The sequence below is a fragment of the Protopterus annectens genome, chromosome 8.part0 (assembly GCF_019279795.1).
Source record: "Protopterus annectens isolate FY-2018-M chromosome 8.part0, PAN1.0, whole genome shotgun sequence".
Classification (NCBI taxonomy): Eukaryota; Metazoa; Chordata; order Ceratodontiformes; family Protopteridae; genus Protopterus; species Protopterus annectens.
The window spans coordinates 1,253,286,139-1,253,311,105 of record NC_056741.1 but is presented as its reverse complement, the minus strand read 5'-3'; positions in this window follow the sequence as shown (position 1 = coordinate 1,253,311,105).

Genomic DNA, 24,967 nt, shown 5'->3' with positions numbered 1-24,967 from the left:
ATTATAGGCTGAGCTCCACACACAAACTCAACAAGAGAAATCCGGTGAAGTGCATGGGAGATAGTAGGTGTACACTGGGGGCCATCCCTGTGTCACATCTAGGAAAGTAAACCCTACGTGGGCATAATATGCACATTGCAAGGGGTGTTGAGACCCACACACAGTCTGCCTGTGCTCAAACAAGGCCAGGGCAGATAGCCTAGTATGAGCCTATGAACCTATGATGATACAAATTGTGCAGGACACAAAGGATTATCACACAGCTGTCCTACCTGATGGTAGGAACCATGGTGATAATCCACAGATATGCCCTACAGCACTCTAATATCACAAACAATACACCAAACCCACACACATTGCCAACAGCTCACCGAACAGATTCCTTCCAACCTCCCCACCAGCACCTAACTGCCAAATATCTATCCCAGGAGAGTGCTGGCCCCCTGACATTGCAGAAGCTGAGGTAACAGCCAGCATCGTCAAAGTACAGCACACAGCATCAATGGTACCAGATGGCATCCTGGGTTGTGTCCAACAAGTACTGTAAGAAGAATGGAACAGCAAATAGCATTACTGCGCACTATCAGTCCTACCACAGGATATGTACCCAAAGAGCAGTGTACAGCAACAGTGGTTCCACACCACAAAAGGGGGGTGCCTGAATGGATACTGCAAACTATCACCCCTCAACCCCGATTATCTAGGCTGGCAAAGTAATGGAGAGGATGATCATGGATACCATGAATAACGAGATTGGGTACCTACTGACATTGGACCCTACCCAGTGTGGCTGTCATAGGGCAGATCCTGCCCCTTACACATGTCTGACTCATGTGAAACATGCACCAAGCCCATTGATGTGGGGAATGTTGATCACACAACCTATCTGGACCTTGCTAAACCCTTCCATACAATACTCTAATTGGCAGTACAGATAAGCTCACCAGCCTAACTATAAACCCCTATGCAAGTAGATGGGTTGCAAACCAGCTCAAGGACAGAACTGACCTGGCAGACATGCTGTAGCCATGGCAGACTGCAAACCAGGTACAGCTGGCATCCCACAAGGCATGGTCCTGGGACCTCTCTTGTATGCTATATATGTCACATAGGTACAGGCCAACATGGACAGACACTGTGTGAACAAGTTTGCAGAGGACTACAAACTGGCCACCATATCAGACCCTCCAGCTGACACAAGCAACCTACAAAAGGCACACATAGAAACACACAAGTGGTTCCACAGCCATGTCAACAAGCTAAAGGCAGAATAGTGTATAGTCAACTCCTGTGGAAACACAGTACATGGCCAGAAATGACCACATAGGTGTTAACCCAGTAAGTACATCAGGAGCAATAAGAGACCTGGGGACACAGGGTGATAGATACCCTGCATGTGACAACCATCTGTCTGTAGTGGTTACAGAAACATAACATATACCCACCTAATCATGAAGGTAAGCACATCTTGGTTAGGGTAGGTCAATGTGCCTCTCCAGTCATCCATCAGCAACCTCACAATTGTGTACAATGGCCCTTCAGGGATGTACCGTAGCAGACACCTGCAGCAACTGGAAAGACTACACACATACCCCACCAGGAGGATCGCAGAGCTGTAACAGATGCCATGTGTCGCCTGAGTAAAGAAACTGCAGCTCCACACAGTGCCATACTGCCTGGCTGGAGGTGAACTGTGCCTGATGTATAGAGCCATGACCAATCTGGTATCAATGGACATTTGGCACCATGTAAACACTGAATGCTGATGACCTATGCAGCTGACAGGCCTGAACCCCAGCACAGACATAAACAGGTCATGCTGTACTGATTGGGCCATGACCCAGAAGCTCACTCCACCCACGACTAAACACCCACTACAGGATATCCAGGGAGTCCCTCAGTGACTGTCATCCAAAGGAATCATGATGACTGGATGGGAGATGGTAGGTGTACCCTGGATAACACCTGTATGTCACAGGTAGACAGAGGCACAGCACACTAACCGAGACATATGTCATGGCAAACACCAGTAAATGTGTGTTGAAGGACAAACACTCTCTGACTAGCATTACAAATGGACTAGGGCACATGGCCATTGTCTGTCACTGTCCACACAAGTTGTGGAATACATTAACAATGTCGGACAATCATGTACTATGCTGTCCATATCTGAACAAAATGCAACATGGTCATATCTGCACAACTGGCCCTCAACCAGTGTGGTGTGCTCACTATAAATATTACAAGCAGTGATAGGACTGAAACTGATTATACTGTCCACCACAGTGAAAGTTCTGCACCAGTACACGATACGACAATACAACTGTTTGGTCAGCAGGAAAGGATGATGACAACTGTATGCAAACTATCCCATGGCGACCCTGCAGGCACAGCATAATGCCTGTTATGTTCAGACACAAAGCAGTTGGGCAGTAAGAACACAACCTGATGTCCAACACTCAACTGTACATGTGATATATAGATGGCGTCCACACACAAACAGAAATGTGGTTGTCCACAGATCCCAACATAACGAAAGGTCACACTGGGCATGCCCGCACACTTAGATAAATGAGACGTGGCAGTCAATAAGCCATACAAACTGTGAACTGGGCATGTTCACACACTTAGGCCATGTCACAGTTCAGCAGTTGCACACACATATCTGGCATGTCTATGTGTTAACACAGGAACCTCCCACAATACAGACATCTGCCCACTGCACACAGTGAAGTTACAACAGAGACATAAGTAAAGTACTGGATCCCACTCATATGCAAACATCTCCCACAGTACACACGTTGTTTATATAGATAGGGAAGGCTATGGCAATAAAGACCCACAAAGAGTATATGAGCAACAGATACTTGTATCTGACAGGTAAACATATGGCTGCAGAGTGCAATACTTGACTGTTGTCCCTAGGGAATACAGAAGGCTATTCACAGTGTATTTGGTGTCTGCCTCCACAGTACAGTAGGCCACTGTGCCTGTGAAAAGTTAATGCATAGATATGCTCTCCCCTGTACTGATGGATAGTCACAGATGTACATACCTCTTCATCCATAATGATGTCAGCAAACTATACATATGTCAGGAGCAAATATTATACCCAGTAATATGAATAGTGCGCTCCACTACTGTGTCTTTAACAAGTGTCATAACATAGTTAGGTAGGGATTTGAATCCTGCAAGTGCTCAGTGTGTGTGTGCGTGGGGATGTAGTGTGTGCAATTCCATGTGTATGAGAAATGTCCCTTTTGGCAACAATTACTACACAACACATGCTGCATATTCCACTGTCTAAACACTGATGATGTCAGCACCCTACAAGTACGGCAGGAGAAAGCAATCCCCCCAGTAATGCAAATAGCGTGCTCTGCTAATACGTCTCTCACAAGTGTCATAACATAGTTTGGTAGGGGTTTGAATCCTGCAAATGCCCAGTGTGTGTGTGAATGTGTATGGGGGAGTAGTGTGTGCAAGTCCATGTGTATGAGAAATGTCCCTTTTGCCAACTATTACTACACAACACATGCTGCATATTCCACTGTCTAAACACTGATGATGTCAGCACCCTATAAGTACGGCAGGAGAAAGCAATCCCCCCAGTAATGCAAATGACATACTCCGCTAATGCGTTTCTCACAAGTCTCATAACATAGTTAGATAGGGGTTTGAATCCTCCAAGTGCCCCGTGTGTGTGGGGGAGTAGTGTATGCAATTCCATGTGTATGAGAAATGTCCCTTTTGGCAACTATTACTACACAGCACATGCTGCATATTCCACTGTCTAAACACTGATGTTTGGCGTGTTTGGTAAACACTGATGATGTCAGCACCCTATAAGTATGGCAGGAGAAAGCCGTCTCCCCAGTAATGTAAATAGCGCGCTCTGCTACTGCGTCTCTCACAAGTATCATAACATAGTTAGGTAGGGGATAGAATCCTGCAAGTGCCCAGTGTGTGTGTGAGTAGTGTATGCAATTCCAAGTGTATGAGGAATGTCCCTTTTGGCAACTATTACTACACAACACATGCTGCATATTCCACTGTCTAAACACTGATTATTTCAGCACTCTATAAGTACTGCAGGAGAAAGCAATCCCCCAGGTAATGCAAATAGCGCGCTCTACTAATACGTCTCTCACAAGTGTCATAACATAATTAGGTAGGGATTTGAATCATGCAAATGCCCAGTGTGAATGTGTGTGGGGGAGTAGTGTGTGCAATTCCATGTGTATGAAAAATGTCCCTTTTGGCAGCTATTACTACACAACACATGTTGCATATTCCACTGTCTAAACACTGATGATGTCAGCACCCTATAAGTATGGCAGGAGAAAGCAATCTCCCCAGTAATGTAAATAGCACACTCTGCTACTGCGACCCTCACAAGTGATCTAACATAACTAGGTAGGGGTTTGTATCCTACAAATGCCATGTGTATTTTTGTCACACAGTTTGTTCATGTGTGTGGGGTTTTGTTCCCAATATTGCACGACATACATTATATCAGTAATGTCAATGCACACATGATGTATGTGTGTGCCACCTATACATATGTACATGTGAACTGCAAGAGATCCCATGTCCGAAGCCTGCCTCATGTGAATACATGGAATATGCATCAGAGAACTGTATGACTGTGGTGTTCTGTGCAGGGGCTGCATGTGGTATGTGTCTATACAGTGTGGGTTGTAGATGGTGTCATCCCACCAGCGAGGGATACATGATTGTTCTGGAGCATATAGTCCACATGTTGGTGATGAACAGGTGCAGCATGATGTCACCACTTGTGGGAGTGGTAACAAGTTGTTCCATAGCAATGCAGGGAATGAATGATAAGAACCCTTCAGATAGGGTCTTGCAGCTAGAATAATTCTCACACTGTATGTTTGGGTAGTTGCAGTACAAACATATAATGGTGTGTGTAGAGACCGTCATATTCCCAGTGTTATCAGGAAGGCCAAGTCAGTTTCTTGGGTATGGGAGTGTGGTGTGTGCCAGGCTATAAACCTGAAGGCAGCCTAACCCACTGTGTGTTGCACATGGAGAGGCTCTGATGCTTTGTGCAGTGCCACCAACCTGGGGGTGCGTGTATCTCAGGTGCCTTTGGATACATCCCCCCTGTTCTGGTTTGGTGCATGTGTAGGGGATGACAATCATGGTGTCAGGAATGACCTGGCATTGATGGTGTGCACCTGGGAGCCTTGTACCAGGAGTCTGTTACTGCATGGATATTGCTGTATCCTATGCTAAGGACAGTTTCCACTGCATGCATCTTGAGGTTTACACTGCTGCTGTTGAGTAGCATTGCTATTAGTGTCCTATCCCGTGTGATACCTGTGTAGTTGGCTATGTAATGTCAGCCTTGCATACAAAGGCACTATGTGTATAGCAACAGCCTCTGCCAATATACAACGGCCCATGCGTGACAGGTGCAAGCTGTCCCAAGCAAAGCAATGTGGCTTGTCCAGCATGTAATCCCACACTGACAGGCATTGGATCCCCTTTGAATGTCACTGAAAGATACGTTAATTGCAGAAATGGATGATCCTGTCTACATATTGTGGCAGCATTCTTGGTGAGGGTGAGATGCTACTCAAGGCCAGGGTCATACCAGCCTGTGCCACAAGCTCAGAGAGCCCCTCTATGTCCCCTAACATGTATCCAGGGAGGTGCGTCAGAGGTCATACACACTGGCACAGACAATGACTGAGTCATACTTCTACATGCCTTGGAGTGACTGGTATGCTTGTGTTATGTGGTGGATCATAGTGCCCGACGGGCAGCTCAGCCTGACCATCACCTTGTTCAGCCTGTGAGCAGGACTTCAGTGTACGTGATGATAGAGGTACCTCATACAACTGTAGCAGGTGTGTTGTCAAGCCGTATGGCCTGTGACTGTTTGGCACACAGGCTTTGTGAGCTATGTGTTGCATGTGCTCCGCTCTGGCTTAACGTTTGCTTGTGTGTCTGCTTTGCAGGTGTCATCTGCTCAGGCAGGATGCTATTCTGAGAGCCCAATAATGTACCTGTGTGTCTGTGTTTTGATTGCGGTCGTGGCAGGTCTATGGGAGACTGGTACTGTATTCACTGTAGTATCCCCCTCCACCTGACAGGGAATGCCAGTGCTGTGTTAACAGAGCTTAGCCCCCAGTTTGGCTATGTGGTTGCATCTCTCACATGTGTTGTACATGTATGGGAAGGGGAGAGGGTTGTCTGTGTACATGAGGCCGCTGTAACAGTGCCACATGACTCACAGATTCACCAAATGGACCTAAGAGTACATCGACAGGTGACCTTTGCACATGCTACCATAGCATTGTGACTCCCATACTAAGTAACGACACATAGGGCCAGTGGGGAACAAGGTACACAAGGTGACTATGTGAGGGTGTTGTGCTCCTGATTTGTTAGTGCTGGCATATATGAATGCTGTCTTGAGCAAATGTGAGGTAAGTCATATGCAATGTGTTACAGGCAAGCTACATGCAAACAGGACGAACAGTGACGTTCTGTCAAGTGACACAAGGACATCAGTACAGTAAGCAATACAGATGTCACTAGAGATCCACAGAGGCACTGTATATCTGCACTGCAGGTGGAAGCAGTGTTTCAGGAACATAACAGGCAAACATGCATACAAACAAAGCTACAGTCAGCAGACCTGTATGTAGACTATGCTAAAACAAACAAGGTGAACGACTTCCAGTATGTAACAGTGCATATATGCAGGCACTCTAAGCCAGTACCCAGACATTCCCAGGTCAGATGGGCTGGGTCCAGCAACACCCCCCACAAGTGTATAGACCACGTACCTTTGTAATGTTGAATAACTGGCCTGATACACAGGTGCTCATACCTGTAATGATACATATGTCAAATAACAGACACTGAGCCCTCATTCAGCAGTTCCAAACTTAGTATAATGTATGCTACCTGTCCTGGCACCACAGTATCCTTGACATGTATGGACACTCTCCCTCCTGTCATAGTTAGTTCTGTGTTCTGGTGCTGTTATGCATGGCATGAGGTGTGACCTTGTAGTGCTAGTGTGCCCTTGTGAGCCTTGAACCTGTTGTGTAGTACTGCACAGATATCAACATCCTGAAACATCTGAATTGCAGAGTCGTGTGTGGACAGCATGCAACTCGCAGTTGACATGGCCATCATTGAGTATCAATATGTACATTGTTGTATCCCCTGTGCTACCTATGTAGGTGGCCATCCCTTCACAGCCTCACCACCAGTATGCAAAGATGTGCAGACAGAACACTGTGGTAATTACTATGGGTGTACAAAACAATACAATGACATTCATACTGTAACTGCATCAGGCATGCTGATATATACCCACAATGCTATCATTACACTGTACTGTTGTCAACATCATACTATTACAATACATCTATGTAGTCGCCTTGTGCATCAGCACCATGTTAACCTGTTCCTGCACCGATTTTACAGATTGCAGGAGGTGGCACAGTTTCATCATATGCACAGGGTGTGTACCTGGTATGCCTGAGTCTGCCACTGATACAACCAATTGACATGTATGTGTGTGTGTGTGTGTGTGTGTGTGTGTTGGTGAGGGACAGCAGTACAAGATGGAGCAATGTTGATGCAGTGTGTGCGGGTATGCGGTAGCCCTAGGTGTTATCACTTTGCATGTGTTTATGAATGCACACAGTCCCACCTCATGGCTGCCATATACAGGTGTTTGTGGACAGCCACAGATTGTACCTGCCAGGTCATACAGATCACTGTCTGTGGCCACAGACATGGTACCTGTACCTGGCAGGGGTGCTATGGACCGTATCAGGTATCAAGCCAGACTGGGTACTGTCATCAGAAGCAGGTGTTTGTTGACTGGAGACAGGTCCCTGTTGGGACTGTCCAGCACCATGTTCATGTGGTCTCCTGGGGAGGTCCGATGACAGCACAGACCCAGCATTGCTGGGGCTGCTGCTGGCACTATGTGAGCAGCCGCGGCCCTGTTGTCATCCGCAATGGCTGCCAGCTGCTGCTGTTGCTGGCATATGGCCACATCGATGCCTCAACCGTCCACCATTGCCCTGGCTCATGGACATATAGTTGTGGAACAGATCTAATGTGTCCCCCCAATGTCTGTCAATGACCTTGGTGAAGTTGCGGATGGCAGCTGCAACATCACGCATACTGTCACTCATGGCTGTGCGACATGCTCTCAGCTCCCTCAGACCCTGTCTGGTGTACCGTTCCATACGTGACTGTGCCTGCATTACAGCCCAAAACATAGCTGGGGTTGAACGGTACGCCCACGAATGCTCCCACGAGAACCCATGGACGTCTGCATGTGTGGTACCATGTCAGGGCCATGGCCATGGCTGCAGTATGGGAATGCATATGCCACCGGTACCACATTACCCTGGTTAATGCCCACTGTATCCTGTCCATCACCTAGGGACATTGGTGACAAAGGATGTATTGGCAGGATGACTGTGCGCATTGATGGGGTCGACAGCTGTGTACTGTCAACTGGCTGACCAATATAGGACCCTGGCGCACCTACCTGTGCCATTACACAGGTATCATCATTATCACTATCCACAGCAGCTGATTCAGGTTCCCTGCTGCACGACACCAGAGCAGCACCAGAATATGTGGGAGTAAGACAGGAAACACAGTTTACAATGTGTACACAATGCCATCACTGATGCACACATGCACACATGCACACATGGGCACATGGGCACATGCACACATGCACACATGGATCCATGCACAAATGCACACATGCACACATGTGCACATGCACACATGCATACATGCACACATGCACACATGCGCACATGGGCACATGCACACATGCACACATGGGCAGATGCACACATGCACACATGGGCACATGCACACATACACACATGCACACATGGGCACATGGGCACATGCGCACATGCACACACCTCAGTATATGAGATATCAACCCACAGACACAAATACACTTGCAATCAAACACATAGCACTACTGCTTCAGCCTATTATTGCTATTAGTATACAGAGTATTGAAGGTAATGGTATTACGCACTCACCAGCATGGATAGGCTGCCTTGCTGTTACACCAGAGGGACCTGCAGAAAAGAGACATTTATCGTCAGTGGGCACAACTGTGCCATTGATACTGTGGGCATGATACAGTTCAGTAGTGCAACAGTTAGCTTCCACAGGTGTACTGCAGATAATGAGGTTATCACTAATGCACAATAATTACCAGGATTACAACTACAAATCGAGGACACACCTCACACATGCATAACCTAACAGTGTACAGAATGGTCAACTATACACATGGCATGTTACCTGCATGCTCTGTGTCCTGCTGCTGTGTGGCTCCAGCCTCCATCATTACACATGTATGCTGTTGTTGTTGCTGCTGTGCTGGAGCCACAACACTCAGGAGTAGTCCCTCCAGTCTGGTGAGGGGGGGATGTCTAGCCACCCCACCACCTGTGGCAAGCTGCTGCCTGTGGATATCTGATGCACGCTGACGGACATTTCTAATTAAATCACTGCAGTGATGGCGTACCTGCTCATATGTCCGGTTGTGTGTGCCTATGTCATTTACCCGATGGACCAGGTCTTGCCACAGTGCAGCCCTCTCCTGCTGGTTCTGGCTTGTGTGGGAAAACAGTACAGTGAAATCCCGCACCAGGCTCTGGTGTATCTCCTCCTCCTTGCAGCGAAGTAGACTGGGTTCCGCTGGTGAACCATGGCCCTGAAAAGGAGAAGGGAAATATGTCAGTAATATCTGTCAGCAAACTATAGCACACATAATACACATAATACTTGACTGCAGTGATATAACTTAGTCAGCATATATAGCATCTGTCTGTCTATTAGGGGATACACATGTACATGACCAGATATCAGTGCTCATCCGACAACTGTGCAACAGTACCTGGCACACTCCATACAACAGACTAGTATACTGCAGCAGTCAATACACTGTTTCAGGTACAATACACAACCTCACACTGGGGGTTTGTATCAAGGTACTGTATGGGGAACATTATCAGCCCATGCAGTGCACACAATGCACGTTACATATTTCACTGGTAATGCACACTACTCTTACTTGCCATAACCCTGCCTACACCACAGTAACATACAGGGTAACACAGCACAACATATGGCAATGTAGTATGTGTTGATCGCAATACCTCACACACCTGTCTCTGGCCTCACACCAAGGACACACACTACCATGACAGACAGACAGTCATGGTGAGCAATCACACCAGTACACAACATACACCCAGTCACTAGCACACTCATTCCACCTCACATATTCCGTTTGCAATGTGTTCATGGGTGTGCATTGTGTCCTAGGTAGGTAGTGTGTTTTTGGCCCTGGGCCTACAGAAGCATACTGTTATGCTACCCTGCCCCTTGTGACACATGTGTTATGATCGTACCTGCTCCTTACAAACAGTTAAACAGGGTGACTCATATGGCATATTACCTATCAGCATAACATTCAGCAGGGGTATGTCTGACATCTACTCATGGGGAGCCTTGCTTCTTAATTCTGTGTGGTCTACTAAAGGGTATGTCATATCTGTGGGTAGGGTCCCGTACCTCCACCATGTGCTCTATACTGCAGTGACAAGGATGACAGAAATAGGTATTTTGTGTTGTGGATGTTGGAGGTGTTACCATGGTTGGTAGCCAACTGTCATGGGTGTGACCGAACTATGTATATCCAGCAGTGGTAACCTCTATGTAGGTAGTCTGTGTGCACTCTGTGGTGTTTGAGTGCATTGACACAGTTACTGGCATATGTCTGTGTCCTTCACCATATCTGTAGCTGTCATGGGAGGTACATATCGTGTAGGACATTGTAGGGTGTGGAGGGGTACAGTGACCTACATGTCCATAGCTGACACATGTCTGCTGACACATTCCATGTACAGGTATTACAGGACTAGTGTGCCACTGTGTATATCGATGTGGAGCCTCTTGTACACTTGTTGACCCTGTTCCCCCCTGACACATGCAGTGGTGGGCAGGCATGTACATATGTGGTGGTTACTGGTGTCAGTGTTTTTGAATGGGGTATGGTGCTCCAGTATCCACACTGGTGTTCACTCCATGCCTGTGACACCAGGCACCTGTTGCAAGACCTCTGCACACATGTGCCTCACACAGTCTATATATGTATATATATATATATATATATATATATATATATATATATATATATTGATATATTTATATCTGTATATGGATATATATCTGTTTGTATATATGTATATATAATATGTATATATAGATGTAGATATATACATATAGATGTTGGGAGAGAGGGGGAGAGAGTGAAAGAGAGACACAGGGTGAGTGTGAGTGTGAGGGGGTGGGACAGAGAGTGAGAGATAGTCATATACAGACATATCTGTTGTCAGTCAGATCTATCTGTATATGTATATGTCTCTACAGATATTTATATATGTATGTGTGTATTACATATATCTGTACGTACATATTCTACCAATCTCGATGTCTGTGCAGTAAGTGAGAACCTGGTTCAAGGCTCCTGAGAGCACACCAGTGGTACCAGGCTATACCCCGTATCATGCATTTTGGCCCCATGACTCGGGACAAAACAAAAAGGGAGGGGGTGTGTCCATATTCATGGAGGACACACACACCTCCAGGTTAGTGGCAACACATGAAGCATCACAGACCATCCAGGTGCAGATAACCGTAGGCAAACCTGCTATACAACTGGTAGCATGTTACAGACCACCCTCCCAATCTCAGGGACCACAGTCAGCCTTCCTGTAGACATTGGAGGATATGAATGTCCCACCACACACCATCATATTGGGATACTGCGACTACCCTAACATACACTGGGTGCATTATTCTACCCCAAACACCCTAGCCCAAAGGTTCCCGGAATTCACTATGTCAAATGCAATGGAACAGCTAGTCACCTCTCCCACAACAGGAGATAATATACTAGACCTGATCATCACAAACATGGGGACAATGTGCTACATACTGGAAGTATATCCCTCACTAGTCACATCTGACCACAGACTAATCCCCCCGGATATACATATCCCACCTCCCCCACAACACAAAAGACTACAGTGGGAAACCTCTCACATGCTGACTTTACACGTCTTATAACTGAGTTGGTATCCTTAATGCCCACTGGGCCAGTGTAATCCACTTCCCACAATGCAGACACCTTCACATATGCTTCTACAAACATCTCCAAGAATGCATGGATCATGCAATTACAAATGAAACCATGACCCTCTCCACCAAGGGCAGATGTCCTGTCTGGTGGACCCCAGCATTGAACAAATTGTATAACAACAGATGGTAGCTACTGCATGGCAGAGCATACTTCCATAGAGCTATGGCATCTCTCATCAGCAGTAGTAGAAAGATATGTTTTGTCGTACAAACATGCAAGGCCAACAGTGAGAGGGATATCGCTATGGTCACTACAGATAACCACAAGGCCTTCCTCTGCTATGTTGCACACCTGGGTGGGAACCTTCAGTTGTGTTCACAGTTAGTTCACAGTGACATACGCTACACTGAACACACAGATAATGCCAACAGTCTGGCAGACAGGTTCAGTGCAGGTTTCTCCCCTCCCTCACCCACACATGTGGAATTACTTATCCCAGCTGACTGTAACCTCCCTATCATCTCAGATGTCCAGCTGGGAACCACCCTCAGCGGAGCTTTAAACACAGCATCAATGGGACCCAACGGTATTGCAGGTTGCATTCTACGTGAACTGCAAGAGGAGCTACACATGCACATTACATGCTATTTAACCATAGCCTTACTACAGCATATGTACCTGGACACTGGCATACAGGAACAGTAGTCCCACTCCACACAGGAGGCACCTCTACAGACCCTGGTAACTACCGCCCCATAAGCTTAACCAGCCTGGTCTGCAACACTATGGAAAGGATCATTATGGTACCCATACACAGAGACATTTGGGACTTAGACACTTGATCCCACCTGGTTTGGCTTTGCAGAGGGCAGATCCTGCCTTATGAACCTGGTTGACCTTTTCAAATCAGTCACTAGAGCCATTGCTGAGGGCACAGCGGTCCATACAGCCTACCTGGACTTGCCTACGGCATTCGACACAATACCGCACTCTGCCATCATAGACATGATCAACAGCTGAAATGTAAATCCATATGTCACATGATGGGTTGCAAACCAGCTAACGGATGAAAACCCTATAGTCAACCTCACTGGTGCCATTTCAGACTCAGAGCCAGTCACATGTGGTGTCCCACAGGGCTCTGTCCTGGGACTGCTCATGTTCGGCATATCATTCTCAGATGTGGAAGCAGACATGGGAAGGTAGTGGCTGTCAATGTTCAAAGATGACTGCATACTAGGCGCCATAGGCGAAACACCTGCTGACACATACATCCTACTGACAGGCCTCACGGACACCAACAACTGGTGCCGGAGTCATGTCCTGACACTGCATGCCAATTAATGTATGCTCATACCCTTTTGGATGGACAAGGTACCTACATATTATCACATAGACAATAACCCACCGAGTACAGACAAAGTAATCGGAGACCTGGTGACACTGTGCAATGCTGACCTCTCATTTGACACCCACGTTGCCAAAGTGGTTGGATGGACTTCCTACCTTGCCCACCTTATCATGAAGGGATTCACATCCACATCAAAAGGGGTCATTGTACCCCTATACTCCTCCCTTATCAGGCCCATGACTGTGTACTATGCCCCACTTGGTATGTACCTCACCTGGCACTTGCAATTGCTAGGGGGACCCCATGAGTACATCACCAGGAGGCTCTAGGGTCTGCAACAACTGTCATATGCTGCCAGACTAATGTAAATCATGCTCTATTCCATAGCATACTGCCTATGTAGGGGTGATCTGTGCCTTATGTGGTAGGCCATGTCTAATCTGGTAGTGGTGGATATGTTCCACCTCATACAATCCAAATCCATCAGAAGCATGACAGCTATGGATTTAAACCTCAGCACACATATGAATAGGACATACTGTAGGTACAGATCCATCACTAAGAGGCTTCCCATACTGTGGAACGGGATCCCAGTTCATGTTAGGCAGAGACCCTCACTGACACTCTTCATGTGCATTCTTGGCAAGTGGATGGGAGATCATAGGTTTACAGCAGGGGTCTTCTCTGTGTCACTACTAGTCAGAGGCACAGTAAACTAATGCTATTATGTAGGGGGGGTCTTCACTGTGTCACTACTATACAGAGACGCACATTTCTAAATCTATTCTATACACTGTCTGCAGATAGCCTAGTACTAAACTATGCCACTGTGAAGCTATATCTGTCTATGTATTTCTACATCTCTCTCTATGTATACACACATGCATATTATATATATATATATATATATATATATATACACATATCTCGATATACATACATATACACATGTTTTACATATATATATATATATATATATATATATATATATATATATATACTCCTTTTTAGTTCCACATATGTATACACAAAGTAATGTACTGCCGAACACCCATTACTGTACAACCTACTTGTACATTGCACTACAACCTACATTGCTATGTGCACATAGCTACCGTCACATACATATGTATGTGGAGCCTTCAGTGACAGTTGCAGTATGTCCCCGGCCCTATGCACATCTTCATATACATAGATACAGACCAATAACACATCAGGAGGGTCCACAGTATGTAGACTATTATAGTAGTACTTTACATTACCTGTGTTTGTTGCAGCTGTTTGTGTAGGCTTGCAGTTGCTTGGCCTGCTGTCAGCCTCTTTGCTTTGTTGTTTCAGGTTTTTTTTTCTTTCTCTTTCTTTCTTTCTTTCTTTCTTTTTTTTCTATTTTTTTGTTTTCTCTCTCTCTCTCTCTCTCTACCTCCAGCGGGTGCAATGACAGTATTGCATGTGTGGACTGGGAGTACAGGATGCTTTTGTAGGTATCTGCACATGTCCATGTGATGGACTCTGCACCAATTGTTATCCAGCATTTACTGATTGCATGCAGCCTGTTGTGTAGTGATTGCAGTTCTCACTGTGATTACAGGACTGTGCTATAAAAAGGTCTGTTAGGTAGGCGTAGCCCTTTCAGATTATCAGGGTAGGGACCATGCTGGTTTGCTGTGGACACTGTTCTGTGAGTGTAAGGGTTGGTATGTCTCTCATATTTCAGGCTGTGTTGTATATACTGCAATGTATGTTGTTCTGTAAGCTGAGTATTCCTTCCTCCAGTGTCCTGTTCTCCGTGTGTATGTAAACTGACAGCTACGACTAGTAATACTGTGTATATGGGTGTGTGTGCTTTCCTGTGGGGATTGTGGTGTAACTGGTATATAGCAGTGGCTCTTGCAATCTGTTGCTATGTCTTCAATATTTGGCCGTTACATTCACTCCTTGTATGCCTGCTAGGTGTCTTTCATGTAATGTGTTGCTATGGCTTTCCTATTTTCCATTTACATTCACAGCTTGTAATGCTTGCTAAATCTGTTTGGCCAGCAATTCCCTATGTGTTTGTTGTGGTAGGGTTTTACTGCATGCAGTATGGTCTGGCCATGGTGCGGGCCTTGACACTTACAGGGGTATTTGATCATGCTGCTGAGCAGGCCTCAGATACTCTCTAGTGCATCTGTTATCAGCCTCATGGAGTGGTACATAGCAGTGGGTTACTCCAATGAAATATTCTGATACTCTGCAGTTGTGACCGTGGGTTATTTTCAAGCATATGTATTAGTACACCATTTGTGCTGTGCAGGTGGTGCATACCTTCAGTCAGTCATAGTTACCATTGCATGTGTAGTTACACCTTTCTGCCTACTGTTAGTACATTTGACAGGGTGTCAGTGGGGCACAGTTGACATTTGTTTTCACATCAGGGACATCCCTGTAACTCAGTCACAGTTGCTATGTCTGAACTCTTAACTATTCAACTATGGCAGTGTTTATCCTGCTCAGAGTATGTGTGTGGCTTGCCAGATGCTACTGTCACATTATTACCTAGTAGCTACCAACTAGCATGACTGTTTCTCAGCACACAGTACTATTTTACAAATCCACTAGATTTGACAGTAAATATACATGACATGCTTTGTGTATTAGACTTGCTATATTCCCTTTACATTAATTCCTACTATTTTATGATATATTTCTTTCAGCACAGTGTTCTTGTATAGCACTCATGGCTTAGTGGTAAGTCATGCAGACTAGTGTTTCCAAGGCCCTGGGTTCGAGACTGAGGGAGGTATTTTATTTTGCTGCTGAGTAAACTACAGGCCTTGTCATTCAGAGTGACTAAGGCAATTTTAAGCAGTTGTAAGTGGGTTAGGGCTGGTTTGCGCGGAGGTCACGCATGCGCACTGCCACTTAGCTTTGTGCACACCCGCTTACTACTGCTTAAAAGTGCTTACTCTCGCGCACACCCACGCTATTTTCTTTGAAAGAAAAGAAAATGGGGAGATAGGAAAGTGGTGAAAAAGGGGTCACAAAGAGGGTAGGACAGTAGGAAAACAAGCTCGGGTTTTGCAGGAGGGATGTAGGAAAGGCCCATAGCTGGCCATTTCTTCGCCAGCAACAGCTGTGCATATGTGTGTAATTTGGTGTGAAATTTGAAACCTTCCATCCCTGAGAGAGGTGTGAGGACAACAATAATATTTGTTGTACAGCCAATTGTAATTACCAGTTTAAATGTCCAGCAGACATGTGTGCAAAAATGGGCAGCTACGTATGGGGCATAATTTTTTTGTGGGTACATAGTGCCCTTTTTTTTTTTTATTTTTCAGGTGAGAGTGGTATGTCAGGTACAGGAAGTTGGTATAGCTGGGGAGGTAGGTAGGGGAGGTTAACAGACAAGACAAACAAGACGCATACAGGGGTGGTGTATGACACATGTGGGGGGGGTTACACAATTGACGGGGATGGATGTTTGGATATCTCGAGCCCATGAGGCCCACAGATGGCAACAGTGGAACTGAGATCCCCACCCATGGGCAGTTGCCACTGTGCCTTCACTGCCAAGGATGGGGCTGTGCTGGGGGCTGTGTAGGCTGGGCAGCAGGCACGCCCGTGAGTTGTGCCACCCATGCCTCAAGCTGGCATAGGGGCCCAAGCACAGCGTGCTGGATCTCCCTATGCACCACAGTCCGGACACTACAGAGCGTGAGTGGATGTTCTCCTCCGGGCACACTTGCACAGGGGGGACGAGCCCTATCCCCTGCAGTGCTTCCACCTGCAGGTGGCACAGGGCCACTAGAGGAGGGTCCGGGCTGGGCACTACTGCCAGGTGCACTCGCCAGCTGAGGTGGGAGAGGTGGGTCCGCTGGAACCCGCCTTCCCTGTCGTCCTATGTTTTGCATTATGTTATGACAGTTTGGGTTAGTAACGTACAATACCATTCACAATTAGTTGTAACAGCATGCATTAGTATTCCCATTAACCAAACACCCATAAATTCAAGCCATTGAACAGCAAGCATAACACATGCATAATTTGAACAGCAATACACAATCCAACAACATGCAGGGTTGATTGATGGCAGCAGGCCATCAGGTTTGGATGTATGAACAGGGCACATGCATCAACATACATGCAAATATGTATGAACCAACAGGACAAATGTCCAGGGGTGTTAATTGTGAATGCACATACCCATTTCACGTGGAATGGATTATTTGTGGTTATAGGGTAAGGTGAAGAAATATTTAATTAACAACTTCAAATACCTATACATATGCTGTACATTTCTACTGGCTGCAGATATATACACACTACAGGTCTGCCTACAGTTTCCTATGTGATAACTACTTTAGGTTGGTGATAGGAATGTTACTGCTACATCAATATACATTTCATATTTATTCATACACATTCATATCTGGCTCTGTTCAGCTACATCATCCTGCTACATTTGCTTTATATGGCTATAGACAACTGTGGATGTTTGGTATTTCAGACAACCATACTATCTGCATATTGCAGACTGAGAGCAACATATCCAGATTTTGGGACACACATTCCAGCTTCAGTACTTTTTTGAACACATGTTGCTGTTTGGTTCTGCCTGTCACATTCATTTCATTCTGTACTGACTGCAGTATACTTTATTCAGGAGTTATTACTACTTTATTGGTGGATTCATACCTCTTTCTCACACTGTCTCACTTTTTTATTTTTACAATTCAGGATGGTACTTAATTCTAGGCTTTATTGACATGTTTTACCTTTAGTTATCACAATCCTTTCCAACAGTCTCACTTATATCATGTTTCAGAATTTCAACAGGGATATATTTCACACATGTGTTTTACTCAGCTTCTGCAGCTGTACTTTTCAGCCTGCTGCAGGTTATGTTCTATTATATTACAGGTGGGACATCTTTATTTCAGACTTGTTTCATTTTTATGTTTGGATTACAGGCTGCATCACACTTTTGTAATCAAGCAATACTTGCAAACTCTCTTACACTGTTACTTGCACATTTTATTAATTAGTGACTACACTGCACTCTTTTGCTAACTGTCATACTTATATATTTATTTACAGTTACAGGGAGAGAATTACTGACTTGCCTGGTGGCGCAACCGCACCAGCCTATCGCCATAGGCTCAACAGTTTGCAGAACGGACACCTGCAGCTGTAATATAAATGAAGTAATATTGTAATACACATCTCCATAATATCAGCTAGGTTAATTTCTTACATAAATAATTACATGTAACTTACTCAGTAGTGGGGCGTTGGGCATTTGCTGGGCCTCCTGGATCCAACGGTTCAGTTGGTCCTGATTCTCTTCAGGTCCGCATGGTGGTGACGGACCTGTTCACCAGTCCTTGATATTCCTGTGGCACTGGTGAGATCATGTGCCAACCGGTCCCATGCCTCAGCTCTATATGCTCCCCACAGGACCTGGCCCTGCATGAGTTGGGCCTCATGATCATGGATGAGGAGCCAAACCATATATTTGGACTCCTCAATGCCCCACCTCTGTGCTCGGAAGCAACTAGCCTCTTCTACACCTGACATCCTGGCTGCAAGTCAGTTCCACAATTGGTTATGCTGTGTATTCCCGCCTATGGTGCTTATATATGCCGTTTTTCCCGCACTTATCTGTGATTGGCCATTTTGGAATTGTATCAGCTTCACAAAACCTGCTTTTTCATGCTCCTCTTTCTATTCATTCCTATATATATGCTATTACTGCATTTCTAAGTGCAGCTGTCATGGCTTAGTGGTTCAGTACTTTGACTATGGTGTATGGTGTCCTGGGTTCGAACCTGGTCATTGCTTTTTATATTTTATGACTGTCTACACAGGCTAGGAGGTGTGTCTGTGTAAAGGCAGTTTTGGTACAGCTTGCTCAACGTTGCCCGCCGGTTAGCTTGTTGGCGCGGTGCGCAGCTCCGCGCAAATGGGTCACGCTGGTTTACGTGTCGTTTGGCTGTCAGCACGCATATTACGCTCAACTCAGCTTCGGGCACACAGTTTCAGCGTGTTAAAATGCTGCTCAATCCCAGGCACTCATTTTACACCTGTTAAACCACTGCTCACCTACGGGCACTCATTTTTCACCTGTTAAACCACTGCTCACCTATGGGCACTCATTTTACACCTGTTAAAACACTGCTCACCTACGGGCAGATATACTCAACTTGTTAGAGTGTAGCTCAGCTATAGGCACATCTGACATTTTTTTTATTTTTTATTATCTCACATTTCTTCAAAATACATTGCCCATTTCATTACATTTTACATAAAATATAATTTTATATATGTACATATATGTCAGGGAATTGTTTCGTGCTTATTTCACTAAAAATAAAAATTGATGTTGTGGGGGCTCGAATCATGACTGCCTCCTCTTCAGCCAACGTCTCTACTGCTACGCTATTGCTTCTTGGCTTACTTTGCATATTTAGTTCTTATATGCTTTTCCACTGACTGCTAACTGTGGCTAAGCGCCGGGCACGCAAACGAGCGCACTCACGGGCAAACATCTTTACAACTTATAAAAAAATATATAAGATGTTCATTTATATATTTTATGTTCATAGTCTGTGGGGGCATGTGTTGTGTTGTGTTTATTCACATTTACACGGACTCTGTCGTGGGGGTTTACTTTCGGGACTTTTACTCTTCTGGGGGCGTGTCTGTTTGCAAGGCTTGCCCTATGGACATGCCCCCTACTGTCTTACACAGACCGTGTTAGCCTTAGGTGTGATTCAGCATGCCCTCATGCATATGCATGACATGCTGACGTCACACCGTTTAACTGCAGCCTCCGTGTAAGCCTTGTAACTCTTAAACAGAGGCTTCGTAAATCCTGCCATATGCTACCTGTTTTTTTTTCTTTTATAATTTAATGAATGCAGTACTTGATACTAGGATCCTCATTTGTGCTTGAATAAGTTTATTATTAATTTTTGGTTTATGTCTTTGCCTTACAAACCTGTATACCTCTCAACTGTACAGATTTTCACAGAATGCCCAGATTTTGGCCTCATATTTTTGGCCTGTTTTTCATAAAATTGTATTTTTCTGGCAATTTAGTGGTAAATCATTAACAACTGAAGTTAGAAAATAATGACAGACATTTGAGTTTCAGACTTCATAACCTTCAGAAAATTCATGCTAATACAAAACCTGTTATTCTATCAAATAAGTCTGTAAGAGCATTATTTAAAATTTGACCCTATTTATGGGCATTTGTCCCACTTTTATTTATAGCTTTGTCCAGATTTCTTGCTCTAAGAGGTTAAGTGGTATGCCAACCTGTAAAAATAAATGTAAATAAAATTGTCTTTCTTCATTATGGACTGGATTTAGAAAGGGACACCACAAGTGGTAAGCCATTCCACTTGCTGCTGTAGTAGTGGTAGTGGTAGTGGGCCTTTCTGATTTTCAGACATGCCCACCACTGTGATCCTACAGAGTCTGTAGAATCACCACAGTAGGCCATGTCCTCAGCAGATATATATATATGCTAATGAGGTATTTCAAGGGATGGTCTAGGCTAATTAACCATGTGCTCTCCCCTGAAATGAATAAGGTAAGGCATTTATGCAACCATAGCTGCATAAGTTAACTTGGCCAAAACTTTGCATTCTCTCGTTACTTCCAATGGATGAGATTGAGTTAGAGGTATGTGCTAGGATTTTTAGCAGACAGGTAGTGATGGTGGTGTGTATCTGCAAGTATGTTTGTGTATGGCTGTTAGTGTGAGTGCATCAGTTATAAAGATTCAGTCTATGGTATGTGGGTGGTTAGTTATAAATCTTAAATCTTTTATGGTACATGCTAGTGTATTAAATCAGTGTAATGCTACAAGTGAAATCCAGACTGAAAGAGTTAACTTTGCAGGGCATTGTTGCCAAGGTTTACTTGTTTACATGTATTTATAATAGCACTGATCGCTATACTTACAGCGGTTTTAAGTGTGTCATATTAGACAATATGTCCAGGAGGCACACAAAACTCAGGGGCACCCCCTATAACAAGGTGATTTCCCAAATATAAAACCTTTCATTCAAACAAGGATCCTTGTTGGGACAGTAGTAAATACACTGATTATGGGGGTGGAGGAAAAAGAGAAGAGTGAGACTTCCATGCATTGTTCTGTCTGGGTTTAGGATCCATGAGAAATACATCTGCTTAAAACTCTTGGAGAAGGACAGACATCTACCTGTTAATTTCTGCATCTGGATCTAGAAATTACCAAGTAATTAATTTCCCTTATTCAATAGTCATGGACGAGGACAGAAATCTTTCTACTAAGGTTAACATAACAGGATTTCATTCTTTGAAAAGGGTGGAATTTCTTCAGGAAGAGCTTGGGATTCTAGGATGCAATCCAGTAAAAGGTTTGAACTTCCTTTCTCAGTACAAAAAAGGGTCCAATAAATGACTCTCTGATATTATCTCCAAAGGCGCATAATCTGAAACATTTGGTGACAGCATCAAGAGAAAGGTTACTGGTGACTTGAAACAGAATACCCAAATGTCAACGCAACTGGAATATTCAGCTGTGTAACGTCCTATAACAGAAGTAAAATAATTTCTACTACAGTAAAAGTATTTTTAAGCCCCAAAGTGACCTTGAACCCTAGTAGTTAAAACAAGATGATGGTGAATGATTACCAAAATAATCCTTTCTGTTTGATCCTCCTTGACCTCTCAGCAGCAGTTGATAAAGTGGATCATAGACATCTACTCAAATACTGCCAAACATTGTGTGGTCTCTTATCCACTGTCCTTGAATGGTTTGCCTCTTACTACACAATGATTCCTAGCATGGTGTCACTGGTATTTTGGCTTTTCCATGTTCCTGCTGGATTGTGGGATTTTCTGCAGAGCTTGCTAATGGCACCAATATTGTTGCTGTGTATATGCTGACACTAAATGAGGTCATTACTAGGATGTATATACAGTGCCATTATTATGATAATGCTATATAGCTGTACCGCTGCTTCTCTCAAGAGCAAATGATAATCCTTCCTACATTTGAAGACTTTCAGTTCCCGGCTGAAGTGGATGCCTGATAGATGATCCAAGTTAATCCTTTAAGGAATGAGGTATTGCTAGTGCGTCCTACAGTAAGGTCCTCACAAGCTCATTATTTATTTCCTTTGATCTTTTATGTATATGACAAACTATAAATTGTGTCTAAGGTATGATATTTTATTTTTGACAAAATGCTGGCATTAAAGAACCAGGTATCAGCAGCTTTAAAGTCCTCATGTTTTCATCATAAGAATCGTTTGCAGATAAAACAGGTTGTTTGCATATATGAAGTCCAAGAATCTCTGTGCCTGTAACTTTAAAGCATGTAAGATTTCTGATGCATAGAGGAGTGATTAAAGTCTCCCTTGAATATGGTGCCCACCATGAGGAGCCATCCCGACATAGGGTGTTTAGTACCCGACAGGGAGTAAACAATTCTTGAGGAAAGATCAACAAGCAGCCATAGTTCAGCAGTAGAACAAAGACCAATTCCCTTCCTAATGTGTTGTCCACACCAAAAAAGGTACTTCCAGACAAGGAGTATGGAGACGTTGCAGGGCCATCAAGCAGCTGATAGTTGGCTGCTGCTCACAGCTCAACCATGGAATAGAAATAAAAAAATGTAAAAATGCCTCAGGCTACTTTGATTCATCCCCCACACCTCACCAACCACACCCCCACAGGTTTCAGTACTTCAGAGGTGAGTAAGTGTTTACTTTCCTGTTGTTTTTTTAAGATTGGTGAGACCTTCACTTCTGCTCTTGATGTGACAGAATGACAGTAAATGGGCTCACCTTCCATAGGGACTCTAGCATCATAGGATCATAGGAAGTTGCAAGGCAAATGATCCTATTTCCTTTACAAGCCTAGCAAAGTTCTACCCTTGCTTCCACAATCAACAACTACTGACCCTGTCTGAGATGTGTAACCCCTGTAAGTGAATTCCTGGTAATTTCATCCAATTATCCAGACTGAGTTTGAGGAGGGCCATTGAGGGGATCTGTTTGACATGAACTGGGAGTATGTTCCAAAGGTGTGGTAACCTTTAGGAAACAAATCTGTCCCTCCAGCGTACTCCATTAATGTCACATACCAGGTTAATGTCTTTAGAGTGAGGAACCTGTGTACAATTTGACGTCTGGATATACATTTCCAATACAGCAGGGTCAGAGATTGCCTTACATGTAAGGCAGAGACTGCCTCCAATAGTCAATATGAATCAGAAAAAAGTAACAGTGATTTCACATGATCAATGTAGGAAAAATGCTGAAGACCTTGATTTTTCATTGTGGAGAACCTTTGTGGTCTCTCCAGCTGCTGCAGGGTACATACCAAATGGGGTTGTACTCTATTATTGTGCTGATGATCGAAGATTATTGGGAGGTTATAACTTTATTTTTCTATAGTCTATTCCCTTCTTTATGAGATGAGCAATATAGAATGCCCTTCTTACCACTGTGGAGACTTGGTGATCAAGGGTAAAGTTGCTGTCAACTTGTGTGCTCAGGTCTGTCAACACTGAGCCCATACTTAGGGTGTTGCTGTTGATGTGGTACTTTGCAGAAATATCGCTCCTACTGAAAGGGATGATAATATAGTCTTCTGCATTGAGTTTAAGGCCATGACTTTGGCAAGAATCATTGCTTTGTATAACACCATCTTGTATGATGTTGACAATGTTAGAGATTCTGTGGCAGCTTCCAGCTTGCATTGAGTAAGGCCATGACTTTGACACCAATCAGTGGTTTGTGTAAGACCCTTGCATATGATGTTGACATTGTTTACAGATTCTGTGACCGCTCACAGCTTGCAGTAATCAGCAAACTTTGTCAACCACAGACCTTTAATTTTTGCTTGAAACTCAGACAAATAGATTCCAAACAATAGACGTCCCAGGACTGATCCCTGTGGAACACCATTGTTTACTGGTCTACTGTTGGAGGTGTATTCCACTATTTTGACTACATGGACTCTATCAGTATACCAATTAGCAACCCATCTAACAATATTACGGTTGATACCTAGCAGTGTGAGTTTGTCAATAATGCCTGAGTGGTGGATAGTGTCAAAAGCCTTGGCTAAGTCTAGGTAGGCTGTATGCACAGATTTCCCCTTGTCCCAGGCATTGGTGACTGTCTAGAAGAAGTCCACCTAGTTTAACAGGCATGATCTCCATTTGAGAAATCCAAACCGAGTAGGGTCATTGTTTGGTGATTGCCTACATCTTTGTTGATAAGGTCCATGATGATTCAATCCATGGCCTAGACAGATAAGGCTAGACAGGCTAATAGGTCTAGCGATCCTGGGGTCAGTGGAAGCACCACCTTCATGCAAGGTGATATCGGTGGCTCAGCTGCGACAAAGCCTGTGTTTAGACTATGACTGAAAACAGT